The 24,906-nt window shown below is 42.3% G+C and overlaps 1 protein-coding gene across 2 annotated transcripts in view; it reads right to left on the bottom strand.

Moving 5' to 3' along the window:
- LOC120297141 (semaphorin-3D-like) overlaps window positions 1-20,841 on the bottom strand; it is a 48,200-nt gene extending 27,359 nt beyond the window's left edge. Inside the window, exon 1 of one of the 2 annotated variants that reach the window (XM_039319435.1) lies at window positions 20,710-20,841. The gene's annotated coding sequence lies outside the window, so the exon portion shown is untranslated. The remainder of the gene's footprint in view (window positions 1-20,709) is intronic. The other variant, XM_039319428.1, reaches the window with a different exon arrangement.
- Window positions 20,842-24,906: the final 4,065 nt, after the last annotated feature.

Raw genomic sequence — 24,906 nt, 5'->3', positions numbered from 1 at the left:
AACTTAGAATGATTTTCAGTGCTTATGTGATATTCAGAAATGAAAAGGAAGATAAATTCTTAGAAAGTTAACTTTTTTATGGATCTGAAAAACTAACTACTGACAGAAAAATAGGGTATAATAATCAAAATATTACATGATTTAAAAAAAACAGGGAATTAGTAAAAAATCCTGTCAAGTTTTCATTATTCATTCATGAATTTGTTTCATCTCCAACACCCTTGCTCATAGAACTGAAAACACTAGAAGGTATTCCTGAATTTAAGAATTTAAAAGTATAAGATGAAAACTAGTTTATCTGATTTAAAACATATTATAATAACATATCTGATCATGGCATTATAATAGCATTGTGCGCAATATTAGCTTTGCCATAAAAGCAATACACCTATTTTAGCAAATGCTGAAATTCAGCCTTTGATTTTTTTTTTTTTTTTTTTTTTTGTAATTTTGGATCCTCTGCCAAGCTCAGGTAGATTTTATATAAAAGAATTGTAGAAGACAACATTATTAACCGGGTATTTTCTATAGCACAGCAAATGTATAAAGTGGGCAAATGTCTGCAGTTGTCCTAAGTTCTTTGACAAAAATCATCTAAAAAAACCTTCTAGAGCAAACATGTCAAACTCGCGACTGTTGCGTCCTTGGCGGGAAAACAGACACGAGAAGCAGCTGGAGTTCTCAGTTTCTTTTATTCAGCGTTCAGCTTACAGGAAGATGGCTTCAGCCTCGCCCAAACGCCTCGCAGCCTCTTATATAGGCAACTCCCGGGTAAATGGGTTACTTTTCCCGCGCCAGCACCCGCGCATGCGCACGGCGCTGGCGACAGCCTGTCTGGTCCCGGGCAGCTTTGCACCTGCCCGGGACTGCCTGCAAACGCCCGAGCCGTTTGCAAAGGCTCGGGACATAACACCCCTTTCCCCCGGGCTAAAACTACTACCAACATACAACATTTATTTTATATGACATTTTGCTCCCCAGTGCTCCCACTGTTTACTGGCCTTTGCCTTGCCAGCAATGTTATGTAGTCTTCTAGGTACTTGGAGATTTCTTTGCTCTCTGTGACCTTCTTAGCTGTGGATTACTGGCATAAGTCCCCTGACTGGAGGGAGGCGTGAGCCTGTTCTCTCTATTGTGTCCTGGTGTCTTCCAAGGACTGTGCCCCGATGCCTGGCCTGCTTGCTTGCCCACCGGGCTCGTCAGGCCAGGGCTTCTGTTACTTTGTGACCTGGTTGACCTACCTAGCTGTAGACCCTCAGGCCCCTTGAAGTGATAGCCGCTGCTGGGCGTCTCTGTAGAACCTCCTAGGTCAGTCCAAGACCTGTCAGGAGGCTGTCCATTCCCTGAACCCCATTCTGTGCTCGGGCTCGTGTGGGTTTCTGTACTTTCCCAAAACTCAGGTGTTCCCTGATTTGTGCTAGGGGTGTTGTAGTCGGGACTTGGTTCCTCGACTAGCTCTGTGTATGTTTGACCCCCTGTAGGATTTGGGGTAAGGTCAGGCCAACCTTGGGGATTGTGTGCCAGCTCTCTTGCGGGGAATGATTTGTTGGGATGCCCCCGGGTATCCTCCGTGACTGGAGTGCTGTGTGACGTGTGTGGAACGTGAGTATGCCCCCGGGGTGACTCCCTGGCTGGAGTAGGCGTGGATGCCTGGTAGTTAGGTAAGCTCCATGACTTTCTTTTCGGAGCAATTGCAGAACCTTGGGACGAGCCGTTTGTGGCTCCCTCAGTGGAGGTGGGCAGTAGCTCTTGCCCTTCCCTTTGCTCCAAAGGGTCCCCCTCCCCCCCTGGAAAAGACCCAGGAGTCTCAGCAGAAAGGTCCCGCCTAGGGCGGAGTTGGTCGATGTGCCGACGCAGGACACGACCGTTGTCCAGGGCAACCTCGTAGGAGAGAGGACCTGTGATCCTGGACACAGAAGCGGGGACCCATGTATGACCAGGCCCGTAATTGCGAGCCCAAACCGGGGCACCCACAAGTAGTTGTCTAGGTGCCCTAGGATGTGAGGTAGATGAAGGCAGTCTGTCCGGATGCAACCGGTCAAGTCTAGTAGTAAGTTGGCGCCCCCAACGAAGTTCAGCTGGACTTCTCCCTGTAGAAGTGGACGGTGTGGTGCGATAAGAAAGGAGAAAGTCAGCCAACCTGTGATGCCAGTCCCCGTAGGTGAGTCTCTTCAGGCGTCCTTTGCGATGCGCACCATGCGTTCAGCCATACCGTTGGTGGACGGGTGAAAAGGCGCAGACGTGGCATGACGAATCAGGTTTGCCTGTAAGAAAGCTTGGAATTCGGAGGAGGTGAATTGAGGGCCGTTGTCGGACACAATGACATCTGGCAGCCCGTGTGCAGCAAAAATCCCCCTCAGTACCTGAATAGTCTTTGCAGTGGTGGTGGATGAGACAGGCACAACCTCAAGCCATTTTGAATGGCTGTCAACAAGGACCAAGAAGAACTGGCCCTGAAAGGGCCCAGCGTAGTCAATGTGCACCCTAGACCATGGGGACTGTGTTTCCTCCCATCTATGCACAGGAGCTTGGGGCATCTCTGGGCGAGATCGTTGGCACAGGTGGCATGCGTGTACCTTAGCTTCAATATCTTTATCTAAACCAGGCCACCACAAGTGGCTTCGTGCAAGAGCCTTCATACGAACAATGCCAGGATGACCCTCGTGGAGGGATTCTAAGACCCTAGTCCTCATTGAGGTGGGAATGACAACTCTGTTTCCCCAAAGCAGACAACCCTGAGAAAGGGACAGTTCGTTTCTTTTGGACCAGAAACTCTGAAACTCAGGACTAGGGCAGTGCTCAGGCCACCCGGACAGGACCCAGGAGCGGACACGTGAAAGTGTGTGATCTGTACCCGTTTCAGCGGTAACATCCCTGGCACTAAGAGGGAGCTCGGGCAAGGCTTGGATTGATAGAATGTTGACAGCTGGCGCGGGGTCAGCTTCTACTACTGGCAGAGGCAACTACTGAGGCCATCAGCATGGCCCATTTCTTTCCCAGGCTTGTGGAGTAATGAAAAATCATATGCAGACAAGAAAATAGACCACCTAAGCATTCTAGGGGAAATGATGTGGGGAGTCTGCTTACGTGTGGTAAACAGTCCCAGCAGAGGCTTATGGTCAGTGAAGACCGTGAAATGCCTGCCATATAGAAAATCGTGGAATTTTTTAATTCCAGCAACAACAGCCAGAGCCTCCCTGTCTATCTGAGCGTAGTTGCGCTCGGCAGAAGACAGTGTTCTGGAGTAGTATGCAATAGGAACCTGAGTTCCATCAGACCTGAGGTGACTCAGGACAGCTCCAACCCCGTAGGGGGATGCATCACAAGCGATGCACACAGGGAAGAGACTCGTTGAAATGTGCAAGAACACTGTTAGAAGTGAGCAAGGCCTTGACTTCTTTAAAGCAAGCCTCATGTGCTTGTGACCACAGCCACACAGCTTGTTTGTCTAGTAGCCTGTGAAGAGGCTCAGCTACACTAGCTTTATGTGGAAGAAAAGAATTGTAGAAATTCAGGAGGCCTAGGAAGGCCTGAAGTTCGGCCTTAGACTTTGGCCTGGGTGCTTGTAAAATAGCAGTTAGTTTGGATTCAGCAGGATGAATCCCAGCAGCATCAATTTTGAATCCCAGAAATTCAGTAGAAGGCACCCCGATCTTGCATTTGTCTTTTCTGAGCTTGAGGCCTGATTCCCTGAATCTTAACAGGACAGCCCTAAGTCTTTCAGCTAGAATGTGTGTGGAGTCTCCTGCAATCAAGACATCGTCAAAGTAGGGGCAGACCCCTGGTATACCTCGTAGTGTGTTTTCCATTACGCTTTGGAAAATCCCAGGAGCGACATTCACTCCAAACTGTAGCCTTTTTACTTTAAAGGCTCCCCTGTGGGTCACAATGGTCTGAGCTATGGCAGCATCATCATCAACAGGCAGCTGTTGATATGCTTGAGCTAGGTCAAGCTTTGCAAAAACACGCCCCCCCTTGAGAGAGGCCAGGATGTGACTGACCACAGGAACAGGATAGGCATGTTGCTGCAATGCCTTATTGAGTGTGCATTTGTAATCAGCACAAATGCGAATGTCCCCATTTGCCTTTAGAGGCGTGACAATGGGGGTCTCCCACGGCTGGAATCAACAGGTTCTAGGATTCCCTGTTGGATTAGTTTGTCTAATTCAGTGTCAATCTTACTTTTAAAGCAAAAGGGACCCTTCTTGCTTTAATCCTAATGGGAGTGACAGTGGGGTCTAGCTTTAAGGACACAGGTGGTCCTTTGAATGTGCCCAGCTGGGGGCTGAAAACATCTGCAAATTCTTGCAGACTTCCTGTAGGTCGAGTGTTTGTAAGCTGTTGAGTCCTGTGACGTGTATCCCCAGGGCCTCAAACCAATCGAGTCCTATGAGACTCGTTCGTTCACCCCCTACTACTAATAAGTCTAGTGGACCTTCAAAACTCTTGTATTGCACGTTAAGGGTGGCCTCCCCCTTAACACACACTCTTGAGTTCTGAAAATCTGTTAATACAATATCAGAAGGCCTTAACTTGGCCTTAGACCCACTACTGGAACAAATCTTCCTAAATGTATGCAATGAAATGATGGACAGGGCAGACCCTGTGTCTAGTTCCATAGATAATGGAACCCCTTGTAGCTTCACGTTGAGTGACAGCTTTTTCTTCATGGGCTTGTGTGTGCCTGTTCTACAGATGCTTCTTCGCGAAGCGCAAAACCCTACCCTATTCTGGCGGGGGACTCTGGTACCTTTCAGGCGTTCTTCTTGGGGTTGTGCCTTTCGTCGGCTCAGACACACAGCTGCAATATGCCCTTGTTTGCCGCATGCCCGGCAGGTAGCGGAGCGGAACTTGCAGTCGGTTCTCCTGTGGCGACCTCCACAGCCGATGCACTTGAGCAGAGCCGAAGAGCTTCTCTTCTGGTTCTCTTCCTTCGCGGGGTGTAGACGGTCGACTTCCTCGTCCGGATCCTCCTCGGAGTTTCGTCGGACGTCTTCCTGGTGCACGGACGCACCCTCTGCACTGTTTCTGATCGGCCGCATGTTTTTGATGGCGCCGCCTGCTGCTTCTTCTGCGGTGACTTCCCTTAATGCGTCTTGGAAGGATAATTCTTCCTTGGCAAAAAGTCTCTGTTGTAGCTCTCGATGCCTTAGCCCGCACACGAATCGGTCCCTCAGTCGTTCCTCGAGGTCCTTGACCTCGCAGGGCTTGGCGGCCTTCCGTAGCGCGGCGATGTATTCCTTGGCTGTTTCACCGGACCGTTGATCCCTCTGCTCGAAGGTGTGGCGCCATGAGATAACGGACACCTTGGGGTGGAAGGGCTCTTTCAGCAGCTTCTTCAGGTCTGCGTAGCTTACAGACTCTACTGGAACAGGTGCTACAAGATTTTCTGCGATTTCGAAGGCGTCTTGGCCGCAAACGCAAGCAGGGTGGCGGCCTTCAAGCTATCTTCCCTCACTTGGTTTGCCTTGAAGTAGTTCTCCATTCTGGATACGTATGACTCCCACCGCTCTGGATGTGAGACGTCGAATTCCGAAAGCCTTCCGATTTTCGCCATCTTCGGATCTTCAGGAGACGGGTCTATCAGCCAGCCTACCCCCGAATGCGCACCGGATTGGCGGGCAGCTGCCGAGTCGACGCCGTTCCTCTTCCGCCGCTCAGGACTCCTTGGGTAAGCTTACACTTTTTCCTTTCCAGGTAGTGCAAGGCATCCCACCTTCGTCGCCAGTGTTGAGTCCGTGGCGGGAAACAGACACGAGAAGCAGCTGGAGTTCTCAGTTTCTTTTATTCAGCGTTCAGCTTACAGGAAGATGGCTTCAGCCTCGCCCAAACGCCTCGCAGCCTCTTATATAGGCAACTCCCGGGTAAATGGGTTACTTTTCCCGCGCCAGCACCCGCGCATGCGCACGGCGCTGGCGACAGCCTGTCTGGTCCCGGGCAGCTTTGCACCTGCCCGGACTGCCTGCAAACGCCCGAGCCGTTTGCAAAGGCTCGGGACATAACAGCGACGTATCGGAACTTTTCCCCCATTGCTGGCAATGGGGTGGGTGCGGTTTCCTCGTGACGCGTCCGGCCCATGGGCCGGCAGTTTGACACCCCTGCTCTAGAGTCTAGATTTTCCTTCAGGTCTGAAATAGGTTAAGTAAGACATGGCCTATGTTCACATGATACACTGAACCATGTAGCAGAATAACAAAATTGGAAAGGACCTTGGAGGTCTTCAAGTCCAACCCCCCGCTCCAGCAGGAAACCTTACAACATTTCAGACAAATGGTTGTCCAATCTCTTCTTAAAATCCTCCAATGTTATTTTATAATAAATATTTTATTTATTTATTGAACACATTTATATAGCAGCCCAAGTGACGCACACAGACTCCTTATATCACCTTAAACTAACCATTCCTGTTTTAAATTAGTATTCTGTAAAACGCAGTCAGTTTATGGATGTGTGTACTGTAATCGCAGAAAATTGAAACTATTGAATAAGGTCCGCTTAGCCAAAGCATTGATAAGTGCGTTTTATGGATGCAATTAATTCTGGAATTATATGGAAACATTATCCTTTCTCAAAGAGCAGGTGGGGGATTGGTCAGGTGTGGGCCACAGTGATGCAGAAGGGGATTTTGTACTTTTTCTTCCATGCTATGACTTTCCAATACATTTGCTAAGTCACTCTATAATTTTGCTAGCTTTCTGAATATCACTGTCTTATTTTGGGATGGGGTGCAGCCAAGATTTTAGTGGAGATGTGTCAGACTTTACTTAAAAGTAAAGTGCTTTTCCACTATAATGGCACCGTGTGTGATTATCCACATTTCAGAGAGCCTAACATTTCATGTTCTAGCTATACAACCAGATGAATAAAAGATAATTATCATGGAAGACCCCTGCCTTTCTTTACCCATAAGGTCTTTACATTTCCTCTTTTTCAGATATTTTATGGCAATATGATATTAATTATAGCTGGCTGAACTCACACGACATATTAAGCCAGAAGGCCATAGTTTACAAACCACAATTGTTGGGTTCCCCCTCTTTGTTATGTCCGAAACATATTTTATGTTATTAATTAAGTTACTCTGCCTTGATAAGTCACTTCATTTCCTGAAAGCATCAAGGCACAAAGTCTCAATTCAACCTGGTTAGCTATCACACTTTGACAAAACTCCTTTGTTGATCAGAGTCATGATACCTTAACCCCAATCCAATGGCTTTTGTATTCTGTGCTTGTCTGCTGCCTGGGTATTCAGAGTTCTAGTTCCCACCCACCTGGAAAGGTTCCAAGTTGAGAATATCACTTTATGAGATGTTTCCCTATAGATCAGTGTTTCTCAACCTTGACAATTTTAAGGCATGTGGACTTCAACTCCCAGAATTCCACAGCCAGCAATGCTGGCTGTGGAATTCTGGGAGTTGAAGTCCACATGCCTTAAAATTGTCAAGGTTGAGAAACACTGCTATAGATCTATTGAAGCACATCTTTCTTAACAAAAGAAGGCTTTCTTCTTTCCTATTTTCTCTTTTGAAATGCTGATCTAACTTGACATTTTTATAGTTATACCAATAAGACAGAGATATACGGTAAATGCTCCTAGCAGATAGGCTTCATTTCCCTTTTCATTCTAGGCAAGCGCAATCACCCCCAGATTCTCATTATTTTACCCCCAGATTTGGGGTCAAAGCAGTGTTTGTATATGTCAAGAAGTAAATTGTCACACCTGGACTGCCAAAGGGCCCCTCCCCATGAGAAGATACAATATGAAGGGGCATGGAGTAATCATTCTTAGTAGTTGCTCCCCTCCTTTGGAAAAGCCCACACCCTGAGGCATCAATGGACACGTTCTGATGGTCTTCTGGGAAATAGTTAAAACTGAGATTTGAAGGAATGCTTTTTATGATTAGGCAACAAGAGAAAAATCTGTGCCATTACAGTAGCATACCTCAATATTGCAGTTTTTAATTCTGTCTTGCATTTTGACTTGATACACAATTTATGAAAATTATAGGCTCTATATACCTAGAGCCTATTAATGTTCATATTCAAACCACCACTGTTTGGCTTACTGCAGGTGAAAAATGTATAGTTATGTGAAAGAATGTGCTCCTTAAATAGTCTGGATGCTATTGATACTAACCAATCATTAATACAAGGGTGTCATTGACCTTCATAGAGTTTTACCTGTGTTCCAATAGCCTTTAACTTCTTGATTCTTTCCTAAATATTTGCAGGCTTGTAGATGGGTAGGAGTAACACTTTGTGTTGAAATTCAAGCATGATATCAGTCACTCCAGACTGCAGTTCAGGAAAGAATCAGTAGAAAGAGCAGTGTGTGTGTGTATGCTTACATCTGTCTGTCTGTCTGTCTGTCTCTCTGTAGACACATACATACACACAATCTTTGTACATACATAAACATGCAAAACCGCAGACAGATTATTTTTTCAAAAGCTATTCAGTAAGATATGATCATCAAGAAACATATTAACAGCATTATTTCTCTATCAAATCTAGGAGTTTCACTTGTGGAAGGACTTGAAGCCTGGACAGGGCACATAAAAGAAAATATAAGATGGACCAGCACATATGATTCTATTCTTTGAGGAAGTTTTCAGAGGGACTTTGTAGAGCTTTCTAGAAATGAAAGCTGGATTGACAAACCTGGAAATGTTGCCAACATTGAGCATTTCAAATAGCACCATGTCACTTCCATATGTTGTCCAGTAAAACAGAGGTCCCAACCCCCAGTCTGTGAACCAGTACTGGGCGTGGCATGCCAGCAACCAGGCTGCACAAAGAAGCGAAGCCCCATTTGCAGGATGCAGGCAGCACACAAAACTATGCCCCTCTGGTTCACAGAAAAAACTCTCTCCATTTAACCAGTCCCTGGTGCCCAAAAGTAGGGACCTCTGCAGTAAAAGACTTAATATTGGTCTAATTGCTGTTGTTTTTCAGTAGGGATTAATTTACTGATGCCTGGGCTTGCTCTCATGGGAAGAAACTGGTGGCTCTGTTGTACTCCCTTGCATTGAATAAGGGAATGTGTTGTTTTTGGCAAGAAATTCAACCAATTTCTTCCGAGAGTGCAGCTGCTGACGTCCCTTTTTCAGAATTGTCACCACTGTTCATTGTTCCCTGGGTTCCTGTTTAGCCACAGGATCCAATGGTTTTTTTAATCATTGCTCTTAAAATTCTAGAAACTACAACAGAGTCTTCCATATGACTAGCCTCACAGCAAACTACTATTAGTCAAAATCAAACCCTACAGTAGAATATATCTGGCAACAGTTGCATAAGTGAATTATTAGTACATTAGTGAGTGAGATGAAAAAGAGCTTAGCCAAAAGGAAACACAAAACTGAAGAACTGACACCCATCTGAGTGACAGTTGTGCTATCCCTATTTGCTTGGAAATTTTTGTTTCTCGGTCACCCAGAACAGTTGTCTTTGGACTAAATGGTTATCTTCAGATCCATTTCAACATTTGCATGAGATTCCAAATCGTAAATTAGCCAGTCTCATTTTACCATAGCCTTCCATGCATCTGTTCCCCACTCTTTCTTATGTTGTGTAAACCCAGTCTTTGAATAAACCATGGTGATAATAACCATAGATAAATGTGTGGAGTGATTATGGTCATATCATATCCTATCACTTTAATGGATGATCCATTGACAAAATGGATCCATTAACAGAACTGGCAAAAGAACAGCTGTTTTCATATAACTTCCTTCTTAAAGTGATGCTCTGGAAGAAGCAACAATCTTTACTGCTGAGTCATCTAACAACATGACAAAAGGCTGGGTTTACAGTTCTCCCTTGACCACCTCCCACATAAAGGAGGATAATGCAGCCTTTACTGTCAGAATGTACCACCTGCCTCTTTCCCCCTTTTGAACTGGGTTACTGGAAATGAAATTAATTCCTTCTTTGTGTAGATTATTTTCTTTGATTCATTCACTTCCTCTGAAGCTAATTGGTTTTTCGTAGTGTGCCAGTGGCTTGTAGGAACCATCTTCATTTCATTAATTTTATGGGTGTAAGTATATTTGGGGCTACAATTGCTGTTCAACAACACTTGCTGTTGAAAGGTGGCATGTATAATGGTCCAGTTTATTAAGGGTTAACTGACAACCATCAGACAATACTTGGATATAGATAACCCACTATACTGAAGTTTATGCATGCTGATTGATATCAAAGGCAACATAATATTTAACTAACCATACTTACAATCTAGTGCCATAGTAGGAAGTAGCTATTATATCCAAGGAAATCTCACTATATTCAAATAACATTACTATTATTAAGTAAGATGATCTATTTTTATAAAGTAACAGTTCTATGATAAAAGAGAATGTTATTGGAAGGAAGTGGGATTGAAGCAAAGGTGGCAAGCTGGATCATGACAGCTTTTTTCACTGGCACTCCTCCATGGCCTATAATTACACTTTGCTCTTACAAATTTAGTCCATTGTTGTTCAAAGAATGGCAGCTGTAGCCTGCCAAAATGGCAAGAGCCATAGTCTCTCCAATCAGTGTTGGAACATCTTGGGAATGACAACACAAGAGGTTAAATTGGCTTCACAGAAGACTAGATGAGTTTTCTAAAGACGTCATAGTCTTTGACAGTTCCCTTTGGTAATAAACTGCTTGTAGTCTTGCCTAAAAAGGCAATGGCATATATATTGTCTTTTCCAGCACTGGCTCAGCTGAAAATAGCACTAAGAGAGTTAAATTATTAATACTTGCATCAGTAATACCATAGGGAAAGTATAAAAGGCAAATATAATAGGATATCAAAAGAAACATAATCCTTGAAAGGTCTACATTCTTCTGCTCTTTTATATTGGGATGCCATCATGCAGGATGAAACTGACACCTATCACCTGTTTCACACATGGCTTGACATTCAGTCAAACAATTCAAATTCCTGATGGCATCTGATGTGTCCAATTGCTGTTTGCATTGTCAGTTTTGCAGTGCAGTCTTAGACACAACTACTCCACAACAAGTGACATTGATTTAAGCAGATCTTGCTCTGAGGAGCCTCTGGGCACTTTCACACAATCACTGAGATCATCAATTTGGCCTTTTGCAGTAGTTTCGTGCAGCTGCAAAAGTGTCCTCTTTGTCACTCCCTGAACCTGGGGAGAATCAGGAAGTGGAAGAATACAAGGAGTCAATGGAAGAACAGAAAAATGGGCAGTCTTGCCAATACTTCCCGCAACCCTTGCTAAATGTGCCAGAGGAATTATCACCTAATAATATAAAAGATGGCTAGGTATGATGAATATCTTCAGCAAGCAGAAGATAAACCCCAGGAGTTGAGGAATAACACCAACTACCTGGCCCTCAGCTCCAGAGGAAGTGCTGCAGAAAAAGTCTCAAAACTGAATCAGTAATAATGTGGCTCAGTTGCCCAAACCTTATAGCCTCACAAGGAGGGAAGGAGTGATGCCAGGTTCCAGTTGCTATTGATTTAGGGGGTGGAAGTTATATGGGGGTCAGATTTGAAGAATTGGGGCTGAAACAAAGGAATAGTGTAAACCTGAACCAAAGATCTCCGCTTTGCTGGTACTTGAAAAGGTTGTGTTTTCTGACTATCTTTTACTATTCGTCAACAACTCCCTTTATGGCTGTATGTGGTAGGCAGAAAATATTGCTTTCCTCCAAAAGCTGAAGCTGGTAGGGTAGAGGGATTCTTTTCTCTTGATGCATTGTCATTCCTAGTTAAATGAGTTTTGTGGGCAGTTCTCAGCAAAGGTGAATTCAGGATTAGAGGTGCACATTAAATATAGCAAGTTTCAAATATCGCAGAGTGTAGCATTTTGTTTTAAGGAAGTGAGCCTGTGACAGAAGCCAAACATTCATATTAATAGAATATTCACACTATGTTTATAAATGAGGATTAAGAAAAATATAATTTGCTTAAGACTAGAAAAATACAAGCTTTGCAAGTCAAGGACACCATGTGTGGCCATCTACAGAAGGTGGGTCTGCTTCCAACCAGATTATCTGCTCATCACTGTCACGGGTGATCTATTCATCAAAAGGGCAGGCGGGTAGAGAGCACGGCTTTTAAATGCAGCAACTTTCCCCTCTGGGTCATCTGTTCAAAGCTGGATCAGGTCAACCCATGACAGTGTCTGCTGGCTGCACAATGGCCTTTGTAGAGAACTGGGTGGTCTCAGCTGCCTGTCTAGGAGACCCAGGTCACCATCCACCCTAACCCCCATTTGGCTACAGAGGGTGAGGTGGTCTGGAGATCATGTCTGCTGTGAGAGATGTTTGTCTGGGACAAAAGAAGCTTAGAGGGGAAAAGTGGAGCAGGTGGTGGAGAAGGGAAAGCTCCTTGTGCTCCTGCCCTTCTTTTAGGAATTCTGCCACTAACTTTGTTAATCCTGAGTGGAGACAGAGCCAATGCCTTCCAAAGGCATTTTGGAAGACCTCTGAAAATCAAACAAGCACAAGGTAATGTCTGGGGAGATATAATCCCCAGCCTTTTAGGGCATGGAGATGATTAGTGTCTTTGAGCCAAGTGGCCAATCTGCAGAAGCATTGCCATTTCTTTTCTGACCCATTCTGAGCCCACTCATTCCAGGCTTGGAAACATGAAAGCTGGACTTTATTTTCTTTTAATCAGAAGCCCTCCCCTTATCTGTTCTCCCCCTTTTCTTCCTGCTGGGCTAGTAATTGGCATAGCAGAGGTGGGTGTGGGAGGGCTTGTCAAGGTCTAGGGAAAGCATTTTAATGAGCGATGGAGGGAGGAAGGGAGGGTATCTTTCTGTTATCTGTTTCTTGTCAAATATTTTCATCTGGAACTGCTCTAAACAATGGCCTGGGTTTGGAGGTGCCCTTTCTGGGCCAGTCTGCTCTCTTCCATACTCTTAGAAGCAGTGTCCTGTTACTGGGCCCAGGCTTCTCCCATCTGCCCTTTGCCCTCCCCAGGGAGGCATCATTCTTCAATGCCCCTCTTGACTGTCTCTGAAAGATCTCAAAATCTGCGGGCCAAAGTTTTGAGTTACATTTTGGGGACAAGGTTCTTAGACCTGCCTCCTATGAAGCCAGTGGGAGGAAAACTGGGTGAAGTCAGATGTCAGAAAGCTCCCTAGGGTGGACTCTTGTTCACCTCACAGAGAAAACCAAGTCTGAGTCTAGCCATTGTGCAAGAGTGTTTTGCAACTTCTTGTTGTTACAAGAGCCATTTTCTCAGTTGTTACAAACTCCGGGCTTGGGTCAGAGCCCATTGGTGGTGTAAGAGCTGAATCCCTCTTGCTTGCCTTTGACTCAGGAGTTCTTGTGGTCTTAAGGCCAGACCTTCATGCAAAATTTGACATAAAGTTGTGTGCAGGCTTCTATTCTTCCTTATGTATTTATTAGAAAGTTAGGGGACTCTGCTAGGAGTGAAATATCTATTTTTATGGATAGTCCACCACAATATAGTACCTAGTTTGTTTCTTTTCAATGAATACTCTATTTGGTTCATATATCCTTGAAATCCATAATGGCTATGTTTGCACAACAGGTTAATTAAAGTGCAGTTGATTAACTGATGACATTCCCACAACATGCTAAATCAAAGCAAATTACCTTATGTTTTACTGTGAATACTAAATAACACAACAGAAGCTAAGATGTAGCTTGGTTGGTTGTTTGGTTCCAGTGTAGTCACTGCCCTTTGTAAGTTATGGTAAACTGAGAAAACATAGTGTAGTTTGTTTAGTTCTGCCTGGCTCTTGTGGTTTGTGAATTATATTCTATGACTCAACATAACATGTGAATCAATCAACTGTATCCTCAGGACACACGAAATCAGTTTGTAGACAAATCAATGTAAGAAAAGGCCCAGAGCAGTATCAAACTCTTTTTGTTTGATATTAATGAATCAGACACCTTTGTTGAGAATGAAATAATGGACAGAGATAGAAAAAGACATTACGCCTTGGGCTTTGAGTGTGCTATGAATTCAGACTAATAAAAAGGATTTATTCAACTAATTGTAACTGAGGTAACTAAGTTTAACTTGATGCACAAAGACTTTTCAAGAGAAAGGTCAAAGCCCAAAACGGTTCTTAGACCTGCAAACCTGTGAGCTAAATTCTTCTATCGGTCTCCAACGCTTACAAAGCCATGAAGTGCCAGCTGAAATTCTGCTTGCTTCCTTGACTTCTGAGGCAAATACTGTGAGAAGGAAGAATATCATTTCAGGTCGCCATGGAACTGGGTCAGGGAAGCTGCTTTGCTCAAGCTCCCATTGGTCCTTGCTGCTTATTTTCTGAAATATTCACCCTCTACAGAGTGTGCCTCACCCCTGCTGTTCATTGAATAGATACTTTTTCTTTGGGCAGTAAGTGAAACATTTTTTACTCTCTTTAATAATAAAAAGGGGAAAAAATCATGAACAATTATATAAAGAACAAAAATTAAGATAGCAATTAATCAATTTATTAGGGTTCTGCGTTCATGCAACACTTTTACCTACAGTATGACTGTAACCTGGATTTTGTTAATGAACTCAATTTTCTAACTTTGCACAATCAGTAAACTTGCTGGCTGTGTTCTCACAACAAACCAATTGGCTTCATTTTATGTTACAGTATTACCTGAACACAATTAGTATACTTAGGAGAAAACACATCAGTTTGCGCTGCTCTTGTGCTTTTTATATGGACGTGTCTGAGTTTTTCTTTGCCATTCTTTATGTCTACCTCCAAAAGTCCATTGAGAGTTTTTTTTTAGGACAGATGTCCCTGACATTGGATCTCCTCTCCTTGCCCTTTCCTTTCCTTTCCTTTCCTTCCTTTGTCATAGACTGCTTACCTCAAAGGTTCCTCCCTATAATCCCCTAGAGGTCTGTGTTTAGAAGAAAGAGACAGCAGAAAGAATCCAGGTGCCAAGTTTATCAATAAATTCTCTTTCTGGAAACCATCACCAAGAATATGTCACCAGAAAGGGAGAGGCAGAGAGAGCCAGGTGCTTGGGGGAAAACATTAAGAAGGGATTCTGCCGTCTGCTGAACACTTGAATTGTGGTCAAGACAAATGAACAGGTGTTATCTTTTGATCAATGAAAAATGTCCCAGTTGGTAGTTACAGTGTTGTGTAGAATTAATGATAGGTAGTTTCTGGCCACGGGGATACCCCCCCCCCAAAGGCCAGGCTTCTGCAAGTACTTGGAGAACCAGAGAAACACTTCTGTTCAGAGAGTGGCAAAAACTACAGGTTATTCTGCCTTTCTTGCAACTAGAGTTCCTATGCAGCAATGTTGAAACAGTCCCTGTGGTCAGTGGGCAAAGAATTTAACCCAGAGAACGGAAAGAAACTGAGCTTGTTTTCAGACTTAGCCCTTTATCTGTGAGTGAATTCAAATGGAGCTCTACTTACCTGAGTACCAGCACTATTTGACCCCATAGCCAACTTTATCCTCTAATGAGCCTAGAATTAAGGAGAACCTAGAACAGGGGTCTTCAACCTTGACAACTTTAAGACTTGCAGACCCCTGACCTAGAACTAAGGAGAAATTTCCTGACAGTTAAAACAATTAACCAGTGGAACAGCCTGCCTCCAGAAGCTGTGAATGCTCCAATACTGGAAGTTTTTAAGAAGAGACTGAACAGCCATCTGTTTGAAATGGTGTAGGGCAGTGATGGCGAACCTTTTAGAGACTAAGTGCCCAAACTGCAACCCAAAACCCACTTATGCATCGTCGAGTGCCAGGTGGGTGTGGCCCATTGGGTGGGCGTGGCTGTGGTGGTAACGGCAGACTGGGTGGGACTAAAAAGTTCAAACAATCAATTCCAACTTTGCAAGATCTTTTTTTTCCTGCAAGAAGTTGAAATTGACTGATTGAAACTTTTATTTTTTTTGTACACGGCAGCGGAGGCCTAAACCGAAAAGGTTTATAAAACCCAGCTGAAGGCCTAGGACTGGGGCGATGGCGCGCATGCCCACAGAGAGGGCTCCGAGTGCCACCTCTGGCACCTGTGCCATAGGTTCGCCACCACTGGTGTAGGGTTTCCTGCCTGAGCAAGGGGTTGGACTAGATGACCTCCAAGGTCCCTTCTGACATTATTATTATTGTTGTTGTTGTTTACTCATTAAAGAATAAAGTCCCAGTGTCAGTGAAAAACAGATAGGTTTCAGATCCTACAGCAGTGGTGGCGAACCTATGGCATGCATGCCAGAGGCGGCACTCAGAGCCCTCTCTGTGGGCACGCATGCCATTGCCCCAGCCCCTCCTCACCCTGCGGCCCCCTCCTCACCAGCAGCCCCCCCGAGGAGAGTCACCCCCAAGTGCAGCCCGTGCGGAGGAGCGCAGCCAAGGACATGGCAGCCAGGCAGCAGGGACAGGACTCCACCCTCGTGCCCCATCATGCGCAGTTGATGCTGTGAGGCAAGGGCGGAGGGCATGCCCCTCCATGGTGCTGCTGGGCCACCTGGGTGATCTGCGGCAGGCTGTGGAGGCAGTGAGTGGCCCTGCGGGCAGGCGGGGTAGGGCGGGGCAGGGGTGGTGGAGTGGGGGAGGCAGGGGCAGGGCTGATTTTTGGGCACCCGGTCTCTAAAAAGTTCGCCATCACTGTCCTACAGCATCAGTAATTTGGGTGAGCCTGAAAAAACTGATGCTGCTTCTGAAAGGGACCCAATCATTAAAGTTAATACACTTTTAAAATCAACAGCACTTCTTCTTTCTACAATAAGGAATAGCAGGGAACAGAGCTCTCACTATTCCAGCTCCAAAGAGATATCAGGATATTTCTCTTGAAATCTCCAGATCTCAACCAGGACCAAAAAACCCCCACTTTATTACATTTGGATTATTAATGACTCTGAAGGGTTGAAATAATACATTAATACTTTCTGAAAAGGTAACATAATAATACATTTTCTGAAGGGATAATGTAATAAATTGTAGCTGGAACCTGTTATTGCCTAATTTAGAGAATACCTCTGGTGCTGATTTGACTGAGAGCCATTAGAAAACTGGGTTACAGTCTCAGATTTTGCATAAACTCAGCCAGTTGTGGCTTATTCACCAACATATAGCTATGCTTTAGTGCAGTGTGTAAGCCCAGCCATTTAGTGGAATGATAGGTGTTCCCTTTATTCAGATTTCCAAGCTCAGGGCCCAAGATATAGCAGACTATATCTTGGGCTATATAGCACTGATAATTGCACTGATATCAGCACTGCCTTCATTATATAACTGAACAGGTTTGATTTGCTGATTAAATCTTTACAGCAATATGTTTAATCCAAAAGGAATTTAGTAAATGTTGAGAAGACATTAACTTAGAAGGAACAAGTCTGTAGCCAATGGATAAACCAAAATATTAAAAGAAAGTTATGCACCCTGACAGAATCACTTTAATTATTCATGAAATTGGGATTGGTACGAGCAGCAGGATTCCTAAGCCTCTTTATATAGATGGTCTTAACCGCATCATTAAAAGCAGGACTGTAAAGAAAGGCATTAGTGGAGACAGCAATAAAAATAGACTTAGCCAGGCGTTTCCCATTGTATCATATGACAAACTGATCAGAGACTATATTGTAATTTTGGCCTTCTTCTAATACAGTGGTTCACAACCTTTCTAATGCCGCGACCCCATAATACAGTTCCCCATGTTGTGGTGACCCCCAACCACTTATACATCACCAGGTGCCAGGGGTGTGGCCAAAGAAAAGGGGGAAAAAATGGCGGACAGCCTTGTTTGGCGACCCCCGTGAAATGGTCGTTCGACCCCAAATGGGGTCCCGACCCACAGGTTGAGAACCACTGTTCTATTAGAATGTCTTGAAAGAAATGGGCTAGAGAGGAAGGTGGGTATACTGTTTTTTATTCTTGTATATATTTTTCTTCTTCTAAACGAAATGACCGCAGTTACTAAAGCTAAAAATAATCTTTTGTTTCACAAGGACTTTGGGAGATGGCTTGCACCTGCCTCTACCAATTTGACAATTTCCAAATGTACAGGTAGTAACATAAATTGCATGGGTTGGGAGTGGATCTCACCAGTCATCTAGCCCAACTCCCAGGTAATCATTCCCAACACAACCATCTAAATTCCTTGGAAAACCTTCTGTAAAGAGGAGTCCACCATGGTTCTAAGCACCACTTAACAAGAGAAAGGTCTTCTTAATTTTCAGCCAGGATCTCATAGGTTTTTCTTTTGTTTTGAAACAGAGAACAGGCTTCGTTCTTCTTTCACCTGAAAGCTTTTTAGGTATCTGTAGACTCCTGCCACATCTCTGCTTTGTCTTCTCTTTTGCAAGTAAAAACATGTCCCTTTCTTTAACTATTCTGCACATAGGACAGTTTCCGGATCTCTTATTTCCATGGTAACTCTTCTGAAACCGCTCCAGCTTTCCCGTGTCCTATTTAAAGTGTGTGCCCTAAACTTGGACGGAGTACTCTAATTAGACCTTACCAATGCAGAATTATAAAGGAAACACTTGCTTGGAAGTACAGTTAATCTTTGCCTTACGACCATAATAGAAGCTACAATTTCAGTCATAAGTTGTGACGGGTGTAAAATGGGTCACCATGTGACCATGCTCAATTTTACAACCTGTTTTGCTATGGCAAACACAGCAGTCACAAAGTGAATGCCGTTGCCATTAAGTGTACACTGCAGTTGTTAAGTGAACCCATTGTGCTCTATGGGGTGTGTTTTGCTCATGTGACTGTGGAATCCTGTGAACAGCCATAAATCCAGATGTTAGAACTTTGAATCTGGATCATAAGCTCCATTTGGGGGGTCTGTTGTAACTTCTAATGGTCGCTAAGCGATCAGTCGTAACTCAAGGACTACCTGTCATGCTTTTGTTAATGTAGTTTAGGACTGCACTGGTCTCTTTCACTGCTTCCTAACATGGCTTTCTCATATTCACTTTGTCATTCTTGCTTCTGTTGGAACCAGAACTTTCAGAATACAGAACCACACAGGCCAGTTTACACTTAGAAACACTGGCTGGCTTCAGCGATTACACTAAGATATGGTGCAGTTTGATTAGTTTTGGTTTTGCAAAAAATGTGGATCAAATCAATATGATTTATAAGTTACAATTCATGGCTTTGCATTATAACAATCTTCCCACTGTGGTTTATTCAACAAATAAACCATGATTAGGTTGATGTGTGAACAGCCACTTTCTCTTACTGAGAGTTACTGTATACTTGTCCTATGTATATTATCAAGTGTTTCCAGGGCTAAGTTTGGAAACTGCAAATAGTGAATGTTTCCACCCTCGTACCTCTCTGTTCAGGAGTGCAATTGGAGAAGTATAATAGACCCAAAGTGGTCTGTGCCCTTGACTGTTCTGGAGATACCCACACCTCCCCTTTCCTCATTATACAGCTTAGCTATGCAAACATAGATGCATACCACAAAGGGGCTTGTAACTTGAGCAAGAAAAGGGGACTATTAAATGTTTTTCCCTTTAATTAGTTGTTATAAATCTTAGTACATTGTCTGATTTCAATTACGTTGATGTTTAAACACTAACATTCCATTATTTAAGTAGCTTAGACTATTGAAAAGAAAGAAAAAAATGTGCCTGTTTGTTTGTGTGTGTGTGTGTGTACAATACTTATTGAAAGGGGGGGGGGAAATACACACAGCAAAATTAATAATTACCAAAAAAAGACAAAAAGGAAAATAATAAAAAAGAACTACTGAATTTTTAATTCATCCCTTTTTATACATCTGCTGATTTGCAATATTTGTAGATGTTTCGGCTGCTTTAGTAGCCTGACTGTAAATTATTATGTTTGCCCTGCTGTGTGATATATTGTACGTGTGGGAAATGTTATCTCCACAGAATCAGAATATTTCTTAGCGCTTAAGGGAAATTTGGGTACAATAATTAATGTTACATCTCCTTTAAATATGCCTATTTAATGTGCAATCTATCAATTATGTGCAGGTTATATGTGCATGTCCCAAATTTCTATTTAATATTGTATCATATCAAAGCATTGATTGTTATTTGCTGTTCAGTTTCCATACTGAGACTAGGTCTAACTAGGTTGAAAGATTGAGTTTTCAGAATTTGAGAAACAGAATACTTAAGACCTCTGATAACTAAGACAAAAGTAATAATTTGTGACTGTAAGTGAATTCTTACACACATATATATCTTTACATTCACAGCTGAACTTTCTTATGAGTAAATCCTCATTGGACTGAAGTTTTAGGCTCTCTTCCTAAATGCATTTGATATAAAATCTCACTGAGCCTTTTCTTGTGAATTAACCTGCCTAAGATTGCATTACCAATCTCCCAGTTCTATGAATATTAATTAGACAAGCATAAAAGAGATTTTAACCCAATTGCTAGTTGAAAACATGCTTCCTGATACTCTGAAATACTCTGAAACATGCTTCCTGATACTCTGAAATACTCTGAAATTATAACAGGGAGTCCATGATCTTCCATACTTCTATAATTGTTTTACACTGCTTGCTCTCTTTAGTGTAAGAAGGTGTTGCCATGAAATATAAAAGTGCACCTCAATCTCCTTGAAATGGAAAGATTGTGCATTCTAGTAGTGAATGTTCATATACATTGGTATGGCATCTAAGCTAATCTATCAATTCTACAAACCAGTTCATATAGTGACAAATAAAGAGGAATGCTTAACACAGAGAACTAGCCCAGCATTCTTTCTAATAGAATCCCATTAAAAGAAATACAGCAGAACTCACCTGTCCTGATGATTCGCATAGTCAGTGCTGTTCAAGCGTAGAATGTGAAGCTGTCTTCATAGTAGCCTCTATTCTGTCTGAAACCAGCAGCACTTACTGTAAGAGCACCCAAACACCTGTGAACGGCAGAGACTCCAAAGTGGAAGTGGAGTGGAGAGGCTATGATGTCATTTGAGACAGCATCCATTCATAAAAACGAGTAGAAGCTGCTAGTTTGCAAATCATCTATCTCAGCTTCAAGCCCTATTCTTTGATAATAGAAAGAGGAGTGAGATATGGGGCCCTCTTGTGGTGAACTGTCTATTTCTCCAACTGCTCCAGAGACTCAAATGAATGGGAAATCTGGCCTTTGCTCATGGTAATCAATTATACATAATATAGTTCATGATAAATAATTAAAAATGTGCCAGCTAAGCTACTTATATATAATCAATGAAAAAAGAAGTTCCTACTGTAGGCTGCCACTTAAAAGACATGACTCAAAAGGGAATCAAGTGGAGGAACAAACAAGCAAACCCAAGAAATAATTCTGAACATTATATAAATCTGATGGTTGTCTGCATACAATTTAAGATCAGAAAGTGCCTACTTCAGCTGTCCTTTGCTGCATGGCTATGGAAAGATGACCAGGCTTTTCAGCTAAATGGCTATAAATTGATAAAATGCTTTAGTGGCATTTAAGGGACTTGCAATTTGACGTCTGGAATCTTTTGTTTTACTGAATTATGTTTTCTAAATGTGGAATAAATTATGATATATTATGATTTAACTGTGGACTGTTGTAAACCTTAAAGATTATGTTCATATGTGTTAAGCCAATACTAAACTGCTTAATTCTGGGATTGCAGATAGGCCAACAGTGCTACTCTTTAAGAGCACTAGTGCAAAATGAATAGTGTGATTTACAAGTGTGCATCTACTGAAAAATAAACTGAAATACATCTTAAATATATTATTTGGCAGCATTTTTCATAATTTGTTTTCCCGACTGGTTCAGTCATGCTCACATTGCATTTCCTTAATCTAAGAAAGCTTATTCCAAAAGGACTGCAAGCTTAGTTTGATGAACAATTGAGAATATAAAATATTATGTACGAGCTACTTTTTTTCCTAATAGAATCCAAAACAAAGCTGCTGACAAATACATCTTTTTTTACTCATCAGTTTATTTTTTATTCTTCCTAGCTCAGCAGAATGCTGGGAACAAATGATGTAAGGGACTCGGGATTCAGAGAAGATAACTCTCTGAAAATAGGACAGTACTGGATCAAATGGTTAAGGCACCAGACTAGAAAGCAGAAGACCATGAGCTCCCTAGCCATTCCCTACCCCTGAATGCCAGCTGGGTAATCTTGGTCTCGCTCTCTCACTCTCTCACTCTCAGTCCAACCTACCTCACAGAGTTGTTGTGGGGAAAATAGGAGGAGGAAGAAGGTATGTTGGATATGTTTGTGTCTTGAGCAATTCATAAAAATAATACAGGCAAGAAAGAAAAAGAAAGAAAGAAAGAAAGAAAGAGAAAGGAAAGGAAAGGAAAGGAAAGGAAAGGAAGGAAGGAAGGAAGGAACCAATAAAAGAAAAATCAGGATATAAAATTGGCTGGATCAAGCCAGGAAAAAAATTGTTTCAGAAAAAAAATCCAACACATCCTTAAAGGAGAGGTCACTGGATTGCAGTTACGATGGTTCCTTTTTAAGCCTGTTTTCTAGTCAAGGGATCCAAAATGCATGCAATTTGCAATTTACACAAAAATACACAAACACGAGGGGAGAGCAGAAATGCATACACATAGACAGAACATGTGGCTTCATTACACAAAAGAAAATAAAGGCACTATGGTAAAGTGGTTGGAAAGATATTGGAAAGGTATTTCAGTATCCAAGTATTCCAGAAATGTTCTGCATTCTTCATATTGCTTTCTAGTTGTTATTGATACCTTTAGCCACTAGAGGTCAGCCCTTTCTTACATTTGGTATTTTTCCAATTTCTGGGTTTCTTTCCATCATAAGCCTTCCTTCATAATTCCTTTTCCTACAATTCTATTGCTTAATTTAGACAATGAATGAAATCATGATTTTGATGTTTGGGAAAAAGGTGTGATGAGAGTCAATGTCATGCCCTCCATTTCTTTCACTCTAGAAGAGAGAAACCATCCTATTTTACATGCTTGTCTGAGTTGAATAAACCATAAGTCAAAATAGGATTTCACACTTTGGAAAGAGGTTCTGGGCAGAGCTCATAATCCATAGTCTTTATTAAGATCAGTGCTGGAACTGACACACGTCATACAACCTGCCTTGCCTACCCTACAAGGTTTACCTTTGTAGTTGAAAAAAAACCCCTTCGATTTTTAGTGTATCTAAAAGACTAGGATTTTGTTTAAGGTAAGTTATTACTATTAATGTTACCATGCACTGTGTGGCTTTAATTTACAAGAAGGTATTTTATTAATCTTTTGGGACATTTACCACTGGCATACCCATTTAGTTTAATGAGTGGAAATGTCAGCTTTCTATGTGGAATAAAATTGGCCCAATAAAACAAAATGTGGTTGCTTGTAAAAAAAATTGAATTATTTTTAAGAAGTTGTCAAACAAGGTAGAAAAATTTACATTTGGAGTTTAATATGGATATTGACTTGAAACAAGTTAAAGTTGAAACTTTGTCAGTGAACAGATTACTTTTAATTTACCTTTAAGTTAAACCCAATTTAATAAATAGATCTGATTAAACCTCATACTGTAAGTCTACCTTTATATCTGACCAATACATAATTAATATATTGGTAATAATAAAATCTTCAAATCACCAGACATTGGCTTTATTCTATTCTTCCCCTCTGCAGTTTGAATATAAAGTATAAAAGACTAAAAAGACATTTTCGTAGACATCCCAGCCTTTGAACTACCCAAGGAACCGAAACAGTAGTTTCGCTGTTGGACAAGCTTCCATGCCAACTGCCTTTCTTTCCTCTCACTTTGCCTCTTTTTAACCTCACATCCCACCTTCTGTAAGGGAAGCCAAAAGGCTCATTCACCCTCTTGTGAAAGACGGCCTCCATGTTTATGTGTCCCCCACCGCCACTATCGGCTTCCACACCACATGGTCCAATCCAGCCAATCAAGCCACTCTCTGGCTGTGGTGCTCCGGCGCCTCATGGCTCCTCCTAGAGGAGGCAGATAGCGCCGGAGGGGACCCCACTCACACCGTACCCCCAGCAGGGCATTTTAAAAAGCAAACAAGGATAGGAAGGGAAACAATAGGAAAAGAACACGACCCTGGAAAATCCGTCGAAAAAAGGTGCCGGAACATTCTATGACAAAAAAAAAAAAACCCTGATTAAGATCATATCTTAGGTTCTCTCTTGGGAGATAATTTTATTTATTCAGTTTAGATGCCACCATCTCATTAAGCATCTCTACAATTTTAGAAGCCAAGCTAAGCCATTCATTTTTCCTGAACAAATGAAAATGTTTGGTACCATTTTTATTTTAGCTTTTGAAACAGGATGTGTTTATTTAGTAAGATAATTTCTATGGCAACAGTATGGAAATGTCTTGCTGTACTTCTTTCAATACAATTTTTGACTTCTTAGTGTAGTCAACAGAGAGTAGAGTCTTAATCAAGTGCAACTTTGAAGAGACTATCGTATGAATGATATACAAAATGTATAATCTGTCATTCACCTTGGAGGATTAAAGTTTATATTTCTTTAAAAAACAGCTCATAATATCTTTGTGTCTCTGTTCATATGATATTGTAGTTAAAGTTTTAACTCTTCGTAATTACTTTGTTTTCTAAGTGAATGGGAGCCAGAATATGGCAACACTCTCACACCATCGCTACTGAAAAAAAATAACCCCAGCAATGATAACAAGTGATAACAATTAACCAGTGGAACAATTAACCAGCGGAACAACCTGCCTCCAGAAGCAGTTAATGCTCCAACACTGGAAGTTTTTAAGAAGAGACTAGACAGCCATTTGTCCGAAATGGTATATGGTTTCCTGCCTGAGCAGGGGGTTGGACTAGATGACCTCCAAAGTCCCTTCCAACTTTATTAATTAATTATTATTATTATTGTTATTAACATACATTAAATTATTTATTTAATCAATTTGTATAGCTACCCATCTCAACAAGTGACACAGGACAGCAATGTTAAAATAACTTAAAAACTGTTCCTATCACAAATAC

Source organism: Crotalus tigris, unplaced genomic scaffold (assembly GCF_016545835.1).
Source record: "Crotalus tigris isolate CLP2741 ecotype Arizona unplaced genomic scaffold, ASM1654583v1 scf7180000017601.7605149639:7615979, whole genome shotgun sequence".
Classification (NCBI taxonomy): Eukaryota; Metazoa; Chordata; class Lepidosauria; order Squamata; family Viperidae; genus Crotalus; species Crotalus tigris.
The sequence above is the reverse complement of the archived record's forward strand: the minus strand, read 5'-3'. Positions and strand labels throughout refer to the sequence as shown.